A 22,433-nucleotide genomic window follows, 5' to 3' on the forward strand; every position below is an offset into this window, starting at 1 on the left:
TTGTTTCTTCAAGGGCAGCTTAGCTCTACTGAAATTCCAGGTCCTGGATATAAACATCTTTCTGAAGATCCCAGCTTAAGCCTTTTGACATACCAAGGATACCTCTTACTGTTCTGGGGTTTAAAAAGAAAAGAAAGTGAACTGCAGAGGAAATAATTTGAGACAACAGTGAATTTGCATAGCCAGATGGAAATCATATATGGCACTTAAAGAAATTACTAGTAGTAGATTAACTTTTTGTAACACTATACACAAAACCTGATTTTTTAAAAATTTTTTTGTTGTTGTTGCTGGTAGAAGGTAAAGAAAATCTGATAGGTGCTTGTGTGTGCATACATATATATGCGCAAAATGCATCCTTTTTATGTTCTGAAAGTGATTCAGAATGTCAGCTGAGTCAGCACAGACTGAAAGAATATGATTAATATACATCAGTGATATGTACCATATAGACAAGATAATGTTCCTAATGTACTAGACTTTTTCAGAATTCCTTACTGAATCCCAAGTTTATATGTGTTAGTCCAGAAGCTAGTCAGAAGGAAGGAAAAAGTGTCCCACCTCCCCTCCTCAACAAACCTGTGATAATTTATTTACATTTTGTTCACATAACTGAAAGATGTTTGTGTTCTGTTTTGAAGAAACCAGACACTCCTGCAGAATTTTTGAGAGAGAATTTGTGAGTTATCCCATTTAGTACCTTTGTTTTCGATGTGGAGCTAACAAATAATGTAATGATTCTATGTATTCCATAGTTTTTAGAAGGGTTTACACAGACTAAGTGTACACGTGAGAGTGCATGCAGTCTACACGTACATCTACATTAGCAACTCAGGGTGAAGTAGGGATATTTTTTGGTACAACTTTGTGCTGTGTCAGTACTGGGATATACACTCAGCTGTGTCAGTGGTGTGCTCAAAGTGGTTTAATTCCTGGTAGAACTGAGATTGAAATTGTGTACCTGGTTGCCACCTGGAGTACCCACTTGAAATGTGGATGTGGGGTTCTGCAGCAGTTAGCTCTCATGCATGGTGTGCACTCGGGCATGCAGCATCCAGTCTACACTCATTGCTAGTAATGACAACGTGGACACTTTGTCCTGCAATTGTGGCAGATTGCAGCAAAATGAACTGTGATCCTTCCCTTTTTGGATACCTCAGTCAGTTATGTGGATGCACCTTATGTGATATTTAAGTCCCTTGATGGCCATTACTGGCTACTCTAAAACACTCCATGGCTAATAAGAGAGGTGTTAATGTAGCAGAGTCCAAGATCAAGGGAGGATAAGCAGCATAAGCAAGTAGCCATTTACTAAACATTATCCTGATAAGCTTTTGAATTTAGTCCAATAAGCCTGTTAATGAAGATAGTAGCTTACAGCACTTTAGAATTAAGTAATATGAAAAATCAAATTGAATCAATTAAAAGCCTGCGGTAAACGCAATAAGCTACTGTAGAGTTAATATATTTTTGAGGAAAAGTGACTACATTGAACATGCCTAAGATGAAATGGTGAGGAAAATTTCAGTTCTAATGTTCTTTTCAAAGTTTCAAATATGGTCAGAGCTAGTTGTTTAGATATTTAGTAGGAGATAGTAGAGGTCTGTCCTCTGTTATTCTGAGTGACATTTTGTGTAATGGATATGTCAAAGTAAAGATGAAATGGTAATTAGAGGAAGAGAGAAAGGAAAAGAGAGAAGGAGCAGGCCAAGCAGGTGCCAATAGCACAAAGAAACACGTAAAAACCTAGTAAATGCACAACATGGCTGTTGCAACTATGCACTGCTACTTCAGGGCTAAAAATATGTTGGGAATTAATATTCTTGTTCCTAAAAAACTGTATAAGGATTATTTTTTGTACCACTTGCTTGTTTAAAAGAAGGAATTCTGACAATGATAGGTGAAAATGCACAATAAAAACTCACATTTAGTGAAAATACTTCTACTGATTTCTTCTTGCTTCTGGAAAAGGGACAGTTAGATATCACTCTGAGGGAAGTAAGATTCCTTAGCTCTAATAGTGTGAGATAAATGACATGCAAAGTCTTGTACACCCTCAAAAGCTTTACTTCCCATCACCTTCGCTGCAGATGGTATAAAGGTTCTTTTTCCCAGTAGGGTTACTTCCAGCCAGCAAAGAGAATGAGACACACCCCCCCCCACCTTTTAAAAAAAAAAAAAAAAATCAGTGGAGCTAGGTAAACATTGGGGAGTTTACCACTTCAAACCTGTAACCATACACAGACAGTCATTATCAACAGAAACCCTCCTTCCTGTAACATACTCTGTCTGCAGACCAGCCCTTAAACCTCTGTTGGCCTCTGCCTCTTTCTCCAGTTATCTACCATAACCCCTTTCTTTCTTTTTTCTGTTTGGCTTTTTATCTTCCTCTTGTCATTCCAAGATTTATTCCAGCTGCCATTTTCTCTCCTTTTTTCCTTACAAATCTTCCTCTAATCTTCATCTCTCACATCTTCTGTTTTTCTTTTTCCTTCTCATATATGGATTTGCTTATAAGGATTTTTCACTAGCTTTATCACCATAAAAACCTGCTGTGATTGCAGCTGGTGCACACTAGTATCTGTCTCCCCATGTTATCTTTGATACTGCTGTGTGATAATCAAGGCTAGATGTTGAGATTTAAGAGATCATTGTGCCTCATGACAGGCTACTAAACTTCTGTTTCAGGAAGGACTGACAGATGCTTCTGTTTCTACACATGGTTGTCAAAGCTGTGGGACACTGGTAGGTATTCAGATGAGAACGACTGGAGGAATCAAGCCCTTCCCATTAAGTATATTGGGATGGTTTCAGAGTCATCCTCCCAATTTTAAGGAAGGAAAAGAAATCTATTTCGAAGTGTTTTTTAAAAATCTTTACTCTTAAGATAATTGTAGCAGTTTATCCGTTCAGGGAGTTTCAAAGAGAGGATCTGTGAAATGTGTTCTTAGGATTCAAAATAATTACATGGTAAAACTTTTGGTATCTCTATGTTGTGACATCCTGGGACAGGTCTGCAAACTTCACTGTATTTATTCATTAATTACGTTGTGATCTATCACTCTTATCAAAAGAAACAGGATGAGGACATGTCTGTTAACTAAACAAAAGCACAGTATCAGACAAAACAGTTCCCTGAGAAGAAAGGCATTTGGCAATCCAAAGGATAGCATGGAATTCATAGTAAACAGAGCACACATTTCTCGGCAATAAATTAGCCTAAATGTACATAGGCAATTCACATTTCACTTTGTAAGTGTTATTGTAGCTGTGCAAACTACTATGCAGAAAAAGACAACACTATCTTGCTGCAGACTGAACTAAATAAAGCATTTACTTTGGCTGCTTGTAAAAAAACGTTGCTAGATTTCCCCAATGCATTTTCAGATTTTATTTCTAGAAGGTGGTTTGGTTATTTTGTTTGTTTGTTTATTTTTACTGATTGTTAGTACTGGGATTGGAGATGGTAATTTATTGTCACAGAAAAATACCTTGAGCACCTTGTAGTCCGGGGACTGCACCGATGAATTAGTTTAGGAGTCCTGGGATCTTTTTAATCATTCATCTGCTGTTTGGCTTCAGTAAGTCTCTTCTGTTTTCTACATTGAGCCTGTTTTTGCTAATTAGGGAGAGTGAGGACTGTCTTCTGTGAGGTGTTAATGTACTACATATCTTCTACAGGGCAATGCTCATCTTGGTTGTGACCTTAGTGCAATAAAATAAACAATAATTAATCAGTCCATTTACCAGTTAACTAAAGTAGAAGATCACCAACTAATGCTGTTTTTTCTAGTCATTATCCTGCCGTAAAACTTGGCAGATGATCATTGTTCTGACTAGTTAGATGCTCAAGGTATAGTAAGGCTGATAAGCACTTAAGTCTAAGTTAGAGCTTTGACTTGCACATTGTTGGACCATCCTGGCTTCTGTTGTTTAAAAGTTTCTCATTCTAATGGCTATGACATATATAATGTAGACACTTGAATGTATCTTCACCTTAAAATAAACATGCAGAGAAGGAAAATGTGGAGACCAGATAAGAAAATGTTATTTTACAATTTGTGACTTAAGACAGGAAGACCACAGACCTTAGCTAGTGTAGTAATTGAGTAAAAATGTTGAGAAAATAGTCTAATATTGTGTCTTTTCATGCTGCATCTCTGTAATAATATCATCATTATAATAGTAATCATAAAAATAAATGCAGTGTTGTCACTGTTTAGTAGCTCTACTATCTGCAAGAACTAGGCAATACCACAAATCTAATCTGAGGTAAAATTCTTTGCACAGTGAATACAAGCATTTCCATTAAGGCTGAAGATGGGCTACTGTGAACTCAATTTTAAAATATAGATTACAGCTTATGCTAAATTCTTTTGCTTTTACACTTTTTGTTTTCCATTTCTTAGAATCTGACAGATGTGCATCAGGGCAGAATGCCCCAAGAAACTTCCTGCTTTGAGAATTCTTGATGGAGTTGTTCCAGTTCTGCCTGTGCAATTTCAAATACATGTATTTTCTAGCTGATTTTAAGACCAGATCACAAAATGCTAAGCCAAGTGCAGTAGAAAGCAAATTTAGGATTACGTCCTACCCGGCTGGTGACTGGGTATCTAGCTGTACAAAAGAAGGTGAGAAATACTTTCTTAAAGACTTAGGTTGTAGTTCTAATACATTTACCAGTATGTGATTTCTGTATTTGGTAGACTCTGCAAGAATACATTAGGATGTAGGGATGTCCTTGGAACATGCACAGCAGCTGGCCAGGAGGGTTGATTGGTATAAGTGGCCTCGGTTTGAATCCACGGAGGACTAGCTCCATGAATGACTGACATGGAGTTCAAGGTAAACATATCCCAAAATGTAGAAGGTAAAGAATGTAAGAAACCTGTGATAGGCATCCCCCACCAGTGCCCACCTTCTTCCATTCTAATTTTGGAAGAAAGATTGAATATGCATTCTTTCTTTTGGGCCAGCATTGAGTTATGAAGATAAAGGAGAGCGTAGAGAGCACACTGGCAGTAAAACTGAATGGAATGTACCATTTTTCTCATTATAGTATGATGATGGTAGAGGCTGGAAAACAATACTGAAAATAAGGGCATGCAAAAGCAACTTTTAGGTGGCAGAGATCTACTTCATGCCAGAGTTTTAACTAACTGATGCTGTGTATCCTGTGCAGTCAGTGCTGGTTAGTATGTGTTGCAAAGCTCTTTAGGAAGGTACTGCCTCCCACTATTAGGTAAAATACTATTCTTCTCAACTTAGGAAATCTTCCAGATCCTTTCCAACTCAGCTGTATGTTCAAGTGTTGGAGCTTCCAGCTGTTCCTCTGATTCCATTATAGTATCATACATCTAATTTTTCAGCGATCTATGAAATTGTATGTAAGACCTGGATCTGCTATGCATTCTGAATGCATTTGAATGTTAAAATACAGCAGGGGAAATTGTGGTGACACAGCAAGCAAGAAAAATTTAAGTAACCTAACTTGGCATGAAAATAGTAAGACCTGATATGTCTTTAAATACAGTGATTTATATATCTAATAGCATTATTTGATAAAATCTACCCTAACACAATAGTTTCAAACTTTTTTGGTGTACATACCTCCAAATGTTTTTCAGTGATGGTCTGGGTCCTAATTAGGTAACTTGTATTGGCATAGGCTTGTTTCCTTTGGTAGTATGTCTTGTAGACATGAAAAGTAGTCCATGGATCCTCAAATGTCTTCAGACTATAGGTTTTCAACCTATTTGTTGGTATTTTAAAAAAGCATTTGGAAAATAAATTTGTAATTAGATTTAAGGATGAGTTTTTCTTGGTGTTTCCCTTCAGTGATTGTTACTATTATCTCTGATCATGCTAGGTGGAAGCAAGCCTGGACCTAACCTTCATGATCATGAAGGTTCTCACTTTCATGAGTGGGAAAACAGTCATTCTGTCTATAGTCTAGACAACTAGAACAACAATTTCTTCTTAAAGAGAAGTGAAATCCATGAAAGAGTGATCACACTTTCATCTGTTTAGGGCATTATGATAAACAATTAGTTTGATATGCCCTCCAACACCCTCAGGTGCCTTTTCACAACCTCCTGCTGGAGGGCTGAGTGCCTGTGATGGAAGTTCTGACTGAGCATCTATATGCCGGAAGAAGGTGAATCTCAGCTGTTACTCTTTTCTTCCTGCTGTGAGGCAGAAGTTGTAGTTTAGGCAGGCAAAATTGGCTTCCACTTGCAATTTGTTTTCCATCTGTGCAAAGACTGTGATTCAAGATAGAACAGTGAAAAATTGTGCCCTTCTCCCTGTTCCCCTTCTTCCCTTACGACTGGCAGGCAAGATTTCACATGTGTGTGTGTTAGCAACTGCCTTTTTCTGAACAGGAGGTTAGCATGATGGACCATAGATTCTCAGAACTGTGAAGTGCACAGTTATCTTCATTTTTTATCTTTCAAAATATTGCAACCAGGTAATATTTAAGGATTCTCAAGTATTTCCTCAGTACTGATGCACTTTGAATTATTAAAATATACTTGATCTGCAATGGATTCACTGTGTTCCTAGAGAAGGCACAGCTGAGTTTTTCTCTTTGGTGTTCGGCCAAGCAACATTTATCTGTGTTTTAAAAGATGGCAAAACAGAGCTGGTGCTCCAAATGCTCAGAGGCTTTTGTTTTATTTCCCTACCTATTTATTACTATCAACTGCATTGGGAAGAGAGGAAGAATAAGAACCCCATCTTTATACCAGTTGTGCTGGCTCTTAGCAAAGCAAAGGAAAACAGCAGAACTTCAAATGAAGCAAAACGTTCTCTAGTTCAAGGATGCGTGGGCAGTCTAACTCTCTCTGAACCTCTGAACTGTGCTCTTACAGCTTCTCTGTGCCTCTATTTCTGTAATGATTTTAATTGGCAGATACTAATACTTTCCTGCCCACAGGAGGAATATGAAGATTATTCAATGTTTCTAAAAAGCTTTGAAGATGAACAAAGTTGCCCCTGCAGAGCTGTCTGTGGTTTCATTAGGAAGGTGCAGCAGGGCTGAAAAACTTACTGGTTTATTTTGCTGGCAGTAAGAACAATTTTTTCTGCTCACTGGAGAAAAAGTTGTTTTTCTTCACTATTTGATAGGCTGGATTGTCCTGTGAGGCTTGAACCAAACCAGGAGGTGTGTGATGCGTGAGCTGTGCTATACAGCAGGTCTGCCAGACAAACTGCGTGTTCTCTGAAGAACCAGTCCTGGCTCCCTACATGACCCATTCATTCCTGGCCTGTAACATCAGCAAATTAGGACATTTCTGTCCTAGTCTGTGCAATGGGAAGATGAAGTTAAGGCTCTAGTCTTTTCCCTTTCCTGACCACTGGTCTTTTCTTGGGGGAGAGTTAAGTAGCAGTTCATATCTAACCATTCCTGTAGTCGTGCACAAACTCCATGTGTTCGTCAAAAAAAAAAAAAAAAAAAAAAGTGTTCTGCTTTTTTCCATCAAGAGATAGACCAGGTTATAATCAGAGCCAAAGTGATTTGCAAATATCTATCACCTCTTAGTAATGGAGAAAATTACCACCCAAGTGAAATACTGAGTCACTAGAATTCCTGCTGTTGGCTGTGCTAGCCAACCTTGTACTTACTCATTCTTTCTTTCATTTATAAAACTCTTGTATGATCATCACTAAGCCAGAATCAGATCCTATATTACCTCAGCCAAACTAGCCATGCTGGTTGGATTGGTGGCTACTTGGAAGTACTTATCATAATTGCTCCAAGAGATACAAATGTTGCTTGTTTTATATTTCAGGTAGTTGAAGTTTATTACTTGGGTTGATGGAAGTGAAGAGTATGAAGTATCAGTGCAGAAGAATATAGTACAGAAAAATATGCTGGCACATAAAGGTTTCAAGCAGCTGTTAGTTTATGGATATGAAAAGAGGCAGCATACTTATCAAGAAGACTACTTCAAGGATAACACTGAAGGCAATTCTGATTCATACAATCACAGAATCATTTAGGTTGGAAAAGACCTTCAAGATCATCAAGTCCAACCGTTAACTTCACACTGCCAAGTGCACCACTAAACCATGTCCCTAAGTGCCACATCTACACATCTTTTAAATTCCTCCAGGGATGGAGACTCAACCACTTCCCTGGGCAGCCTGTTCGAATGCCTGACAACCCTCTCAGTAAAGAAATTTTTCCTAATATCCAATCTAAACCTCCCCTGCAGCAACTTGAGGCCATTTCTTCTCCTATTACTTGTTACATGGGAAGAAACCAACCCTCACTTCACTACAACCTCCTTTGAGGTAGCTGTAGAGAGTGATAAGGTCTCCCCTCAGCCTCCTTTTCTCCAGGCTAAAGCAACCCCAGTTCCCTCAGCCGCTCCTCGTAAGACTTGTGCTCCAGTCCCCTCACCAGCTTTGTTGCCCTTCTCTGGACATGCTCCCGCACCTCAATGTCTTTCCTGTAGTGGGGGGCCCAAAACTGAACACAGTATTTGAAGTACAGCCTCACCCGTGCCAAGGACAGGGGGACAATCGCTTCCCTAGTCCTGCTGGCCACACTATTTCTGATACAAGCCAGGATGCTCTTGGCCTTCTTGGCCACCTGGGCACACTGCTGGCTCACATTCAGCCGGCTGTCGACCAGCACCCCCAGGTCTTTCTCTGCCGGGCAGCTTTCCAGCCACTCTTGCCCAAGCCTGTAGCGCTGCATGGGGTTGTTGTGACCCAAGTGCAGGACCCGGCACTTGGCCTTGTTGAACCTCATACAATTGGCCTTGGCCCATCGATCCAGCCTGTCCAGATCCCTCTGCAGAACCTTCCTACCCTCCAGCAGATCAACACTCCCTCCCAACTTGGTGTCATCAGCAAACTTGCTGAGGGTGCACTTGATCCCCTTGTCCAGTTTATTGATAAAGAACTTAATAATAATAAACATAATAATAATAAAGATAAATGGAACTGGCCCCAATACTGAGCTCTGGGGAACACCACTTGTGACTGGTTGCCAACTGGATTTAACTCCATTCACCACCACTCTTTGGGCCCAGCTATCCAGCCAGTTTTTTACCCAGCGAAGAGATTGAGGGCAAACTTCTGGATAACATTTTGTATTCATAGCTACCAATAGGCAGCAAAGTGCCAGTGTTAGTGTTAGAGACAGCATAGTAAACCTTTTTCAATGGCAGTGACTTGGTTTGTCCAAGAAAGAGGCTTTGGTGAAGAATGAAGCCACAGACCTGCTCAAGAGGTGAATATCACTGTGCATCTGGCAAAAGTTTTGTATCACTTCTACCTATAAGGACAATCTTGTATTTCTCAGGCTCATCTGCCTCCACTATGGGCTACTGTACTTAATGCTAAAGGACTGACAGTGACAACGGTGATTATTCCATTTCTTTTGAGCCTTTTTGTGTGGAAAGTAGAACAAATAAATTCTTGTTGCATGTTTTTTTCATGTTTCTGCATTCAGTTACAGTATACATCTTAATTTAGGAACTCAGTATTCGAGAGACACCAGCTTTTAACACAGCTATTTGCAGAACTGCAACGTTGCAATAAAACAATGGGTAGCATTTATTCTACACTACAGTGTTTTTACTCAGCAAAGTATCAGAACCTTCTTGCTCAGAGTAACGTCGTGTTTTGGAGTTTGAGTAATGTTACCACATAAAAACACGCATTAAGAATCAGTTAGCTTACAACTAGGGAATAAAGTAGAGATCCATTAGTATATTAACTCATTGGCAGTAATAACAAATAATTATTCATTATTGCAATCTTTTCTTGACATTTCTGCTGCTGAAATTTTTAGTGGAACTACAAAATGTTCTTGGATATATTAGCAATCTATTGATGGATCTTCAGTTGGTATCAAGCTCTTAGAGCAAACTGCTCTTCTGGATTGCTGCCTAGTTAATCGGTGATTAATGAATGCTACCATTTTGTATATGAGTTTGGAAGCCTGTGTTCTTGGCATTGTTGAAGTATGTAAATGTCTTCCTCAGATAAAACATGACAGACAACGCCTAAAATACAAGTGCTTTGTTCTGCTACCTGTCAGATCAAGGAAAAGGTCTGGATTCTTAAAGCTATGAATTTAATTGGGAGAGGAGATGAACTGGCAATTACTCTGTACTCAGTTCTTTTTGTGACATCCTCCTGAGTCATCTTGCATAATGAAGGGCAAAACCAGTAGATGAGATATATGGATGTTATTGTCCAAAAAAATAGTGTATTTGTAAATAAAGACCTGCAGGCTGTTTAAAGTAAACATTTTTAAAAAGCAAATACACCTTTTAAAAAAAAAAAAAAAAAGACAAATGACCTTATCAGGTGCTGTACCACAGGTATGGCTGGATATCTGAAACTCTAGAAGTATTGGTTTAAAAAATCCAATTACAATTACTGTGTGAAATCCTGGGTGGTGATAAATGTTGGCAAGGTCCTCTGAAATTAATGGGAATTGTGGGTACTTAACACGTCCTAGAATTTGACCCAGAGTCTGTAGGAACAGCCTCTTTTAACTGTTGGTAATTAAATGGTTATTCTTGCAATGGAACTGCAAGCTGCGCTAACCATAGTGCTGCAATTGTTACCTTGCAATTAATTCTTCTTCAGGGCTTTCAGAAGTAGCTCTTGAAACTGACAGCTGCAGCCTGCAACATATCAAGTGCTTTATATAGCTACTTTAATGAAAACTCAGATGAGTGTAAGGTCAGTCTCTCTACAGTATGTTCTAATTACATTTCCACTTTCCTTTAAAAAGCAGATCACATCTAGCCCAAAGACAGAAGCCTATTGTACCAGACGTAATAGAATAGGTGTTGTTTTGTACTTCTCATCTCTGAAAGATAATGACATGGAAAATTCATTTTCTTCTACTCTTTAGTAATCTTCCATCTGTTACTGTATTTGCGTGTACAACTGGATACAAAAGCTAATCACAAACCCGTGCTTTAAAAGAGTTTTTTGTTAGCTCCAATGTCAACATGAGCTTATGCAGACGAGGTTGTTGAAGCAGAAATGTTGCAAAGCAGTGTGGAACATCGCTCAACTGTATATGCAAGACTGGATTATTAATATCACAGCATCGATGTAAAGGAGTTGCTACAAATTTCCAGGACATTTTCATAGCTTATTGTCCACTTTATTATGTTCTAGGTGAGTCCTAGGAAACCTGTCTTTACACTTGGAGCAGAACGTCAATATTTCTATCTCATGGAATTTAATCTGAACTCAAGGAAGAATTTGGCCCAGTGGATTTCTAATATTCTTTTCTGAGATGAGCAATTTGGAGACAGTATTTTTGTCACTTCTGGAATAGCATATGTTCTAACCCACAAAAGAACAAAAACTGCTTTTCTAATTTTGAAGGAGGGGGTGGAAGCATGGAGATGATATCCAGAGCAGGATATCACAGTTCTGCTGGTGGGTCCTGGCGTACCAGAGCAAAACCCAGGTGTGTACCAGACGTTTGGCTTAGTAACATATGCATGGCCAGACATCAATATATGGGGGTGGAGGGAACAAATCTGTGTAAAGTCTTGACTCCTTTAAAGTGCCCATAATTTCAGAAGGGCAGAATTTCACTATAATATTTTCAAAGAAATTGAAATTACTTGAAGGGGAAATGACAGCTGTAGAGGAAACAGTCAATCCCTCCATTCTTTTATATGTAAAATGTACTTGATGCTCTTACTCATTTACTGCTGCATTGTGTCTCAATAGGACCAAAGGTAGTGATTTCTCTCTTGAGCTGTTGGTCAGAAAGGCAAACCCAAGTGAACTTTCAAGAACGATCTTAAAATCAGCAATGTTACCATGAAGGTACAACAGACGCACTGTGACTGGATATTTGCTTATAACGGATGCAGAACATAAGAAAACTCTACAACAGCAGGCTGAAATGCAGAGTTGAGTTGATTGGCAAGCACACTGAGAGAAGAAATCACAGGCTGTTCTTCAGGAAAAGAACAATTAATGCTTCCATATACTGACATGAGTGTACTCTTTGCTTGTCCATTCTGACCTAGGAAACTTAAGGTACTGTATTCTAAGCAGTTAATAAATACTGTCTTTCCTGAAAAGGCTGTCTTGTGTCACTGTAAAATGTCTCCTACTGCATCTGAGTTGTGAGAAGGCTAATTCTCAGTGGAGATCCATCCTCTAAGTGAAAGAAGGCAAAGTAAGAAGTAGGGTATATGCAAGGAATCCAGTCATAATTGATCAAAAAAGTTTTGCAAAAAATAAAAGTTGTGATGATGGGTTGCTTTAAGCTCAGGGGGGTGAGATTGCTGTATTGCTCCTTGAGGCCAGCCAATTGCAGAAGCTGTAACAGCAAAATACTAGTTTAATGAGTTTTGTGAACAACTGATGCTCTGGAAGGCAGTGATTTTTTTTTTTTTTTTTTTTTTTTAATTTCCTTTTACTTTGTGTAAACATAGTCTCATTCAGGAAGCCTAATTGAAGCATGTGAATAGTTCCATTGCAAGTAATAAGATTAATCAAGCTGCAAGCCAACCACATGGTTAAGTATCTTCTTGAACAGTGACTCCAGCATCTAGAACAACATTGGCTCAGGCTTCCTTGGGGCCCTTTTGTTTTGCTGTAGTACCTCCAGTGGGAAAAATATGCACAGTAAATTACTAATCTGATAAATCTTGTTGCTTCCCATGAATGCTGTCCTTAAGTCCCCTAAACATCAAAACTTTGTTAGCCTTTTCAATTTTATTCTTCTGTACGTCCATCTCCTTATTTTATCCATATTTTTAAATAGATTCCAAAGCTTATAGGAGTGTTTCATAGATAAATCATTAGTTATTTATAGGTAACAGTAAAAAATGGTATAAAATATATATGTATATCAGAATACAGAAGACATAAGTAAAATGAAAATGTTCCTATCTTTTAGTTGGGAAGGTAAGTAAACCTTTTACTCATCTCATACTAAGTTTTATTTTCCGTATCTTTCGTCCTAGAATGTATGAGAATGTAACTTAAGGTGTCAGTGTGAATAGTTTGTATCCTTTGGTAGAAGGATCTTCCTATCCTTTTTCATCCATTAGCTATGTGCATGAGTGAAGAGATTGTTCATTCTGCCATGAACAGCCCTTTGGAGAAACACCACAGAACCACTTGTGTCGATGTGAAACGCGTATGTGTTCCAGATGCACGTAACAGAGAAAGTCATCAGGCTTAGCGTGAGCTGGATACTTTGACTATAGCCATCTCCCTTCAAATCTTAGTTTTGTTTTTGTGAGCATATTCAGTGCATCTTTATTCTAACTTTGTGCCATATGCCTTGATCTGTTTCCTAATCTCAGATTTACGTTCATTTCATTTGTACAGTACTAACCATTTAACGAAGAGAACAAAGAATTCAGAGTTTAGGCCTGTGGTGAAAACTTCTAAACACCTGAACTCCTTGCAGTATGTAGTCTCCTTCGTATGAACACCTTGCTATTAGCCATAATGGCAATGGTGTTCATGAACACTGTATGTCTGTTACACTTTAAGCAGATGTAGCACAGCTTTCAGTATTTGCATATCTGCTAGATTTTCAAAAGAAAATATATACCTACTAAAATGAAAGTCCTGGGTTTTAAAGGACCAGCAAGGTGCATCAACTTCATTCTGTCTTTGAAGCCCATGAGGTGTGAGTATTTCTAGGCAGCATTTCTGACCTGATGGCTTACGAGTCCCAAACTGGGGGTAAGGAGAGGGCATAAGGTATTGAAAAATGATACCGCGTATGAAAAGATGCCCCTCTGTTTCTGGAAACTTTTATACATAGGTATTTTCTATTGCATAAGTAACAGAGTATTAAAATGTTTGACTGCTAAACAGGTAGTTGACCTGAAAACTGTGCAAACCATGCCTAAGCTGTACAAGGTATATGCTTTTTAGGTTAAGTTTCATTGTAAGTGAAAGGAAAGCTGGTAGCCAGTTTGGAATTTGCATTTTTGGCAGCTTCACACAAAAGTTGCAGTTTGTGGTCTGGACTGAGCTCTCCAGAGGAGACAGACTGAAGATAGAGTCACAGTTTGTGATTCATTTCATTTCACGACGTTCTTTTAGCCACATGAAAAATTTTCAGATGGTTGTTGTGCTTCAGTGTTTATGAATCTCAGTGAGAAACATACCTAAGGAACCTACTGCCCATATTAAGCATAGGATCTAAGTGGCTCACAAGCAATGGATGAGCAATTAATTTGGAGTGAGAAGTAGTTATGGGGTAGGAGAGAAAGAACATAATTTGCAGCAAAGGTTTTAATGCAATCCTGAGAATATTAAGTAGTCGTTTTGTTTTATTTGGCACTTTCAGAGGTCTCCTGGTGGAAGACTAATGTTCACAATTCAGCAAGGTTGTTGATCACCAGTGAGAAGAGCCAGTGGAATAATTAAGGCATAGGAAAAAAGGTATTAAAGAGGAAGAGTTCCAGGAGCTCAATCTACTTAATCTATCAAATTTAAGGTGAAAGGGTGTTTGTAGTAGTCATTACATGAGAAATATAATTTATATGTTTTCATAATGTATGAGAAATATAATTTTCCTATGGAGTGCTTTCTGAAATCTATCAGATGAAAATAAAGCAAGTTCTGATATTTGAAATTGACAAATTGAGAATCAGGGGATTAAATTTTTTTTTAACAATTCGACCCCCATTTGCCAGGGAAGCCATGGGTTATGCTTCCCTGGACACATCTTAAATCAAGAATAGATATTGCTTCATAAAATATGAATTGCTGGAATGAGTTTTGCCTTTGACTTTCAACTTCGTACCCCTGCTTTTTCAGTTTTGTGTTATTCTTGACGAGAAAGTAAGTGTTACAGGTTGGCTGCAATGGTTTTGGATGTGGACTAATGGCCTTTAATGCATGCTTGTTTTTCCCTTAGGACCTACTAGGATTTTAAAAGTCTATTTATAGAAACAAATAGCTAAAGCGTTCCCTTTTCCTACTTAGGAGCCAAAACACAATTGCACACAGTTATCTGTATTCACTGAAGGTTATGCTAGATGTTTGACAATTTTAATTTAAAGTGGGTTAAACTTTTGCATATTGTTTACAAATTAGGTTCTATAAAACATCCTGACTACATGGAAATGACAGTGATTGATGTGAAGTAACATACACAGAATTAATACTGACTGAATTGCTAATTACAGGATTGACATCTCATTTGCAATGAGATGCCGCAGGTCTTGCAAAAAGAACTGGCAGTGTTGTCATGTTATTTCTCTGTTTCCCTCAGCTTGTAGTTTCATGCCCTGTAGTTAAAGTTCAACAAAAGATTCATTCTCATCTTGTAAAAATCTCTTGCAATGTAAGAAAAGCCTTAGGATGAAAAGCAAAATGGTCACCACCCCCCAAGAATTAAATCTCTCCTGACACTTTGTCCTATCAAAGGAGATAAATTGTGCTATGCTATGTTACTTGTTTTATTAGTTACACTAGCTTTCTTACCCTTTCTACTTTATTTCCCTGGCATGCAGAAAAAGCAAACAGTGCTGTTACAGAGGTAAGTTACACAGGACTCTGGCTTGAAAAGAAGGTGCATTTGAAACAGTACATTTTTATTAAGGAAACCCTTGTATCTGGAAAAACCAAAATACTAAATTTCAGAAGCTACTTAAAATGGTGGTTACACATAACAAATGCCAGGGTTCACAGAAATGGACTGGGCTGATGCAGCCTCACAGATTTAGCACAGCTGAGCATCTGCTGATTGAGATAATCCAGTCACCTTGCCTGGCCACAAGTATACAAATAACAGTGTGGCTGTTCAATAACCAGAGCAGGATTATTTGTTACAAGGTGAGTAAGGTTTGAAAGGGTTTTAAAATAAATGCTGTGGTCTGGCATGTGCTGATTAGTGGTGTAGGTAGAGAACAGTAAGGAAGCAGAAACAACAGAATGACAGCATAAACACTGACAATAGAACCAGAAGCTGCACGGTAAAAAAAAGTGACTGTATGGGGTGTTTCCAATGCTAGAGAGCTGCTACTATTTCTCGACTGACTTAATGAGTAAGGAAGCCAGTAGGGTGTATCCCCAGCAGACTTGGGGGTTTTGCTTCAGGCTTTCTCAGAAACAGAGACCCTATTTGTGTTAGGAAAGAGTCTTTTGGCTTAGGTGATTTCAGAGGTACATGTACACTTTTTGATATGATTCCACCATTCATCTGTTAACATAATTAATTTACAATAGTGATGTATGAACTGTGCTCCCTGTGGCCTATAAGGAGGATCAAAAAGGGGCTCAGTCAAACTGAGCACAGTCCAGGAATGTCAAGGAGTCTGAAATATGAGGAGGCTCAAGTAGAAGCACAGAGGAGGCTGAGCTATGCATGGATATCTTAAGGCAGAAGCATTTCTTTACCTCCAGGAATAACACAGTGTGAAGGGAAGACTTCTGCATTCCCCCAAGCATTCTGCACATCTGCCCTGCCTGCAAGGAAGAAGATTGAAGCATGGCTTTCAATCACAAGGCCTGCAAAATGAGAAGAGTAATTTTTTTTTTTTTTCCAAGAGATAGAAAGAAGCAGCTGCATTATTATTTGCATGGCTTATTTGAGACATTTAGTTTCAGTGAGAGCTGTAAGTGTACACTACCCAGTGGAACAGACTTAAAGATATGCTTTCTTCTAGTATTTTTTGCTGCTTGTAGCATTACAAACAATGTTGCAGAAGGATAGTCTTAGCTTGGACTGCATCCTCAACATGGGTGCTTCAGTTAAATGGCTAAAGTTAGTTAGGTGGGATGAATGAGTGGCCTCACAAGTAGGAAAAAAACCCCAACTCTAAAAGGCTTGAGTGAGGTTGTTATAATTGAGGCAATAGAGTCAGTAGGTGTTCAAGTTATGCCATGCCTTACTGAGAATTGGTGGGAACAGTGGGGGACAGAGATGTTGTCTTGTAAGTAATTATTCAAACAGTGGGTGATGTGTTAACAGCTTATCACCCTGATTGCGCTATTTGCTTACAAAATTGATCCAAAATGGAACTGTTTTTTATACAGGAAGCATATACAGTGTCAGCCTCCCATGTCATATAATCTTCTACCTTTCAGGTTCAGTGGTGACAGGAATGGAAAAGAAAAACTTTGGCTTCTCAGAAGCTATTTAATTATTCTCTCTGACAGAAACTTAGTAACTCCAAAGTCTTTTGAGATAGAGAAGTAACTTAAAATATTTTTCACAGCATAAGGTTTGAAATAAGAACAGTGTCTAACAATTGTTATCCTTTACTGGTCTTCCTAGTAAGATATGATACAACAGGATTGCTAAGTGCCTTCAGATTAGCAAATGGACCTCTAATTCCTTCTTTAAAAGTATCTGGTTTACTCGTTCTGACAGCTAAAATGTGAAAATAGCTGGTAGGACATATACCCGTATCATTAAAAAATGTCTGTCTTTCCCTAACAGCCAGGATCTGCCAGAAGAAGTATGTGCCCTGTATACATCAGTTCTTTTACTGTCCTTATTAATAGCATAAGGAATGGAAATACCTTGGTGTTCAGTGAATTTTCTAGATTAAAATATGCTTACATAGCTGACACAGACAAGAGGGATTTACTAATGGTTGCGGAAGAAATACAACACACAAAGACTCTCAAGAGTTTTTGAGTAGTTTTATGCTTACTCAACTTTATGTCCAGTCTTTCCCCAGATGAAGTCTAGTGGAAGACTGCCTTAAGATCAGAGGCAGGAGGATAAGGTACTTATGTTTGCTGACTAAAGTCGTGGATATTTTTAATGTGATAGACTGACATGTTCTAGCCAAAGTAGAGCATAGAAGCTCTGTTTTCCATATGTTAATGTTGCTGAACTCATAAAAGGCCTGTCAGGGAAATCACCACTTTTTTTGTCCATACTTTCCCAACAGCAGCATGTCATTCTTTTAATCCCTGAAGGGGGATAAGTATTTTATGGCAGATTAGCTAACGTGACATACCTAATAAGTTACTAGAAAACTCAGTCTGTGGTTGGCAATATTTATGCTAAGCATAGTATGGGTTTATGATAATGAAAGTGCCTGATGGTGTTGGCCCACTGCAAGGAAAGTTACTGTAAGGCTAGCAGTGATGGCTGAAGGTGGAAGAGATGATGTTGAAGAAGTAGAACTGATTGCTTGACCTGAAAACAAACATACCTCCATCCCATAGAAGTGAAATGTTTTTCTGCTAGGGCCAGCAAACATAGAATGATAAAGTTTTCCTGGTAGAGGCAGTTTATTATGGTGATAAAAGGAACATAAGAATAACAGTAATAATAAGAAAAAAAAACTTCACATGGAAAAATGTAAGTGACTTACAAATAGCAGATGTGTGAGTGATCATTCTTCATGTTATTTTTGCTAAGTACTTGTATGCATTACATGTATGCATTAGATTATCAATGTATGCATTACACATTGTCTTTATAGGCTTGATTTTCCTAAGAGTCATGTGAAAATACCTACAATTTTAATGGAAGTTAATAAGTAAACTGGATGAAGCTGAATGTGAGTTTGTGGATGGAAGATGAGATAAAACAGTGAAAAGAGAGAACTAACAGTTTTCTTTATCCCGTTCGGAGAGGGCAAGAACCTGTTTGCTGCTACATAGCTCATGTTTGAGGAGAATGGAGGACACAAGTAGTTTCTACCTGAAGCTGTGCTTGTATGTGTGTTTGTATGTGAGTATGTGTCTGTGTGCAGACACAGACAGAAACCCCATGTTTTCATTCAGTCTAGCTTAATAAACTAGACTGCCACTTTTGTCAGTTGGAGTAGTGGTAGTAGTGAACTTCTCTTGAAATTAGACTGATAACTCCAAAGAACTTGGTGATTTTTTTGTATGCTAAAACTTGCAAATATGCAGTGTATTGAATTTATATACACAATTTTTATGTGCTGATGAGTAAAGATGGTATCCCGACAATATGTAAACTGGAGTCTTAATTAATAAATAATTAATAATTAATGATTCAAATCTATCTTTAATCCTGACTCACTTGTTTGAGCAAGGAGGCATTCCAAGTCATCCAGTTTAAATGGGGATATACTGGAATTAGAGGGTTCACATCTTTCAGTGCTACCCTAATTACTGGCGATATGCAGTTCTGGATGCAGAACCATAAAAGGCAATGAGGCCACCTTGTACACACTTTTCATAGAATACATCATACATACACTCATAGAAAAACACACAGAAAAAGCATATGTACAGCAGGTGTAATGTAAGGGGGAACCAGGATGTGACAGAACTTAGCTGTTTGGCATTGTGTTGAATCATAAAACTGCTTCAAAACACACTGTTCTTTACTTATTTATTAAAAATAATTGCCTTTGAGGATCACACCCCTCCTTTCTTTGCTCATTCAAATTTAAGACCTAACTGTAAAGAAAGATTATGGCCTAGGTCATCAACTGGTAAATCAAATATGTTCACATCCAATAAGGAACCAACATATTTTATGGAAATTAAAAATATATTAATAAATTTAAAGTGATTAAATTATTAAAAATTACTGGAATTAGCAAATCATTATTTATTATTGCTATTATTGAAATATCATTATAAAATTATTACAGTTATTTTATAACATTTAGGTAATGAGGTAATGGTTATGTACAGCTTCTAAAAGGGTATTTCTGATTAGACTCTGGAAAAAGAACATTTCTAATAGCAGATTTTCCTGGGCAGCATACTTTCTCTCAGAGAACATATTTCCAAAGCTTGAAAAGTTACGGAACAAAAAAATGGTAGGATGACAAAGAGGGCTGCTGTCTACCATCATTGGTACATTCCTCTCTGGGAACAGGATTAGGGGCTTGCATACAAGAATGATGGGGAAACTGCTTCTATGATATGGGGGGTAAATAAAGCATTAGGTGCCAGCTCCAGACTTCTGTGAATAAAACAAGCTTCCTTCATACCAGAAGGATGGAGTGTTGAAATGCATATGCCAATGAAAAATGAACACACTGGTGAACAGATTTGTTCCTGAAAAGAATTTCTTTATACATACTGTGTAGTAGAAGAAAAATGAGAGACAGCACACTTTGTCAAGCAGTATTAAAATATGTATTCATCTAGGTGAGAGTTTTAGGGATGCATTTTTTTAATAGCTATTTCAGTATTTTATCATTTTACCACTGGCTGGTTTGATTTGCCTAACAGGTTTATTCTTTATCTCGTTCTTTTTTAACAGGTTTTCAGTGTATAGCTTTGATCTGGAATAACTGGGACAGAGGAAAGTTTTTAGCAGTTCTTTTCTTACATTGTAAATGGCATTTCTTTACAGATATTACATTCACAGATATATTAAGACACCATTTTTATTAGGCCTAGTCACATAACAGAACTGGAAGTGCAACTACTCAAACTCTATAAATTATGTAGATACAAGGACCAACTTTTCTTTCAGTTTCCTGAGAATGACTATTTTGGATAGGAATGGCTAATGAGCCAGTGCAGCTTACAGGAAAATGTACTTAGCTACGTGCTATGAGTGGTTAAGTATATCCATACCTATAGTACTTCAGGTCTATGCTTGATTCCCATTGTCCTCAGTGAGCCAAAAATACATTATTCAGTGTTTTGCAGAACTGGGCCCAGCTTCATTGAAGTGCTTTAGCTCCAAGTTTTTGTGTAGGTTATAACTTAGTGTTGATATCAAAAGGAGTAGGGGGCTAAATATTTTGTTGAATCTGAACTATAATGCATTTGATTATGAAATCATTTCAGGGACCTTTTCTTAGTAAAGTTACAGTTGAAAGGAACGCAGGATATTCCCAGTAAAATGGAAGTAGGTCTTAAAGAACCAAGTACCGTTTCTTGTTTATAAACAGAAGACTGTGAACGTTTCAAAGTTTAAAAACTAATTCTAAGGACAGAAAATAAGTATTTCCATTTTCTCTTTCCTAAAGTGCTAGTTCAGATATAGCACAAAATTGCTGTGGGAGCAGAAAAAAACACTGGCTGCATATAAAAGCAGGTATTCCTTTGCAACCCTGTAAATGGATTTTTGAGAAATGGAGAAACAGTCAGAGCATACTTTATCTAACAATTCCCAGTTTGATGCTTAGCTAGGCCATTTAACTTTTTTAAAAAAGTCGTGATTAAAATAATAACTAGAAAGGACTGAAAAGTAGAATCTTTCCTGAGGGAAATGCTATTTCAACATTGTTTTCACCCTGAACTAGCGAAAAAGTCCAAGTATCAAAACTTTTTGCTGAAAGGCTCGGAAAAATCTCAAATTGACAGTGTAAGGATAAAAACCTCTAAACTGAAATGTTTTACTCTCTAAGTTGGTGTCCGCATGGGGCTGAATGGAAGCTGCAGGTTTGGGCGTTAAGCCTGATGGCTTCAAGAGTTTAACCTTGCCTGGCGGGTTATTCTGAGGGAGCCAGGTGAGGGAGCGCGCGGGCCCGCAGCGCGGCTGGCTGGCTGGCAGGCGTGAGAGGTTACCTGGGACACGGTGCTGAGGTGCGGGGGACAGGCTCAGCGCGGGTACGTCGTCAGCTGGCTCAGGAGAGTGGGCAGGCCGGCCCGCAGGGTGGGCAGGTAATCCTTGCTAGGCCCTGAAATGCAATAGTTCTTGGGGCCAGGAAATGTTTTGGCCAATGCATGACCAACGGATGGCTGAAAGCCCTCCAGCACGCAGAGATACAGCTCTGAATCCAAATATCCCCCAGCGTGCGCACGTAAAACTGTGGTTTCTCAACAAAAACAAAACTGTGGGACCAACAAGCAGAAATTTTGTTCTATAGAGACTTTTTACAAAGGGGTTACTACAGATTTAAATGTCTTTGCAAATAACACTTCCCAGTTGTTATTCTGAATGAAAACACGTAATTCATGAGGTGATTACCAACATAAACCCGGTGATAACTGCTTAAACTCTTACCACAGATCACTGGCGGTATCACTGGCTTTATAAAAAATATTTTATAAACGGGCACCGTTTGGATATAAAGGTTACCTAGACACGTTCATTTTTGTCATGGTCTGTTGGAGTTCAGACAGATCCCCATCCGATTTAAGCTGCAGCTGGATGTGGGATGCAGAGAGCCTCCAAGCCTCCAGCGAAGCAGCTGCGGCCAGCACCATCTTTGCTGCTTTTGGGAGGAGACACAGGTCCCGAAATGCAGCTCCAGCTCCCCTGCGGCCTCCCCCGCTGCCTGGTGTACGTCGCTCCCATCAGCCTCCGTGGCGGGCAGAAGGGAGCACGGAGCCTGCCTCACTGTCGTGTGCAGGTAATACCGAGGGCCGCGAGCTTTTTGTTACTAGGCCCATATGCGTTATTGTACGAGATTTAGGCGTAGACGGAGATAGGAAGCAGCTTTGTGTTACTGCGCCCGCAGGGCTGATCATCACCTGTGCTAGCGAGCCTAGCAGAGCGGCAGCTGTGAGGGGACCAGGCAGATGGGGAGACGCTGCTCCCACCCGAG

The 22,433-nt window shown here is 38.7% G+C and overlaps 1 long non-coding RNA gene across 3 annotated transcripts in view; it reads left to right on the top strand.

Moving 5' to 3' along the window:
* The window catches only part of LOC115351910, a 49,504-nt gene extending 37,421 nt beyond the window's left edge, over positions 1-12,083 (top strand). For all 3 annotated transcript variants that reach the window (XR_003926943.1, XR_003926942.1, XR_003926944.1), the window contains 2 exons: positions 11,158-11,455; positions 11,725-12,083. This is a non-coding gene — a long non-coding RNA (uncharacterized LOC115351910). The remainder of the gene's footprint in view (positions 1-11,157; positions 11,456-11,724) is intronic.
* Positions 12,084-22,433: the final 10,350 nt, after the last annotated feature.

Source organism: Aquila chrysaetos, chromosome 16, assembly GCF_900496995.4.
Source record: "Aquila chrysaetos chrysaetos chromosome 16, bAquChr1.4, whole genome shotgun sequence".
NCBI lineage: Eukaryota > Metazoa > Chordata > Aves > Accipitriformes > Accipitridae > Aquila > Aquila chrysaetos.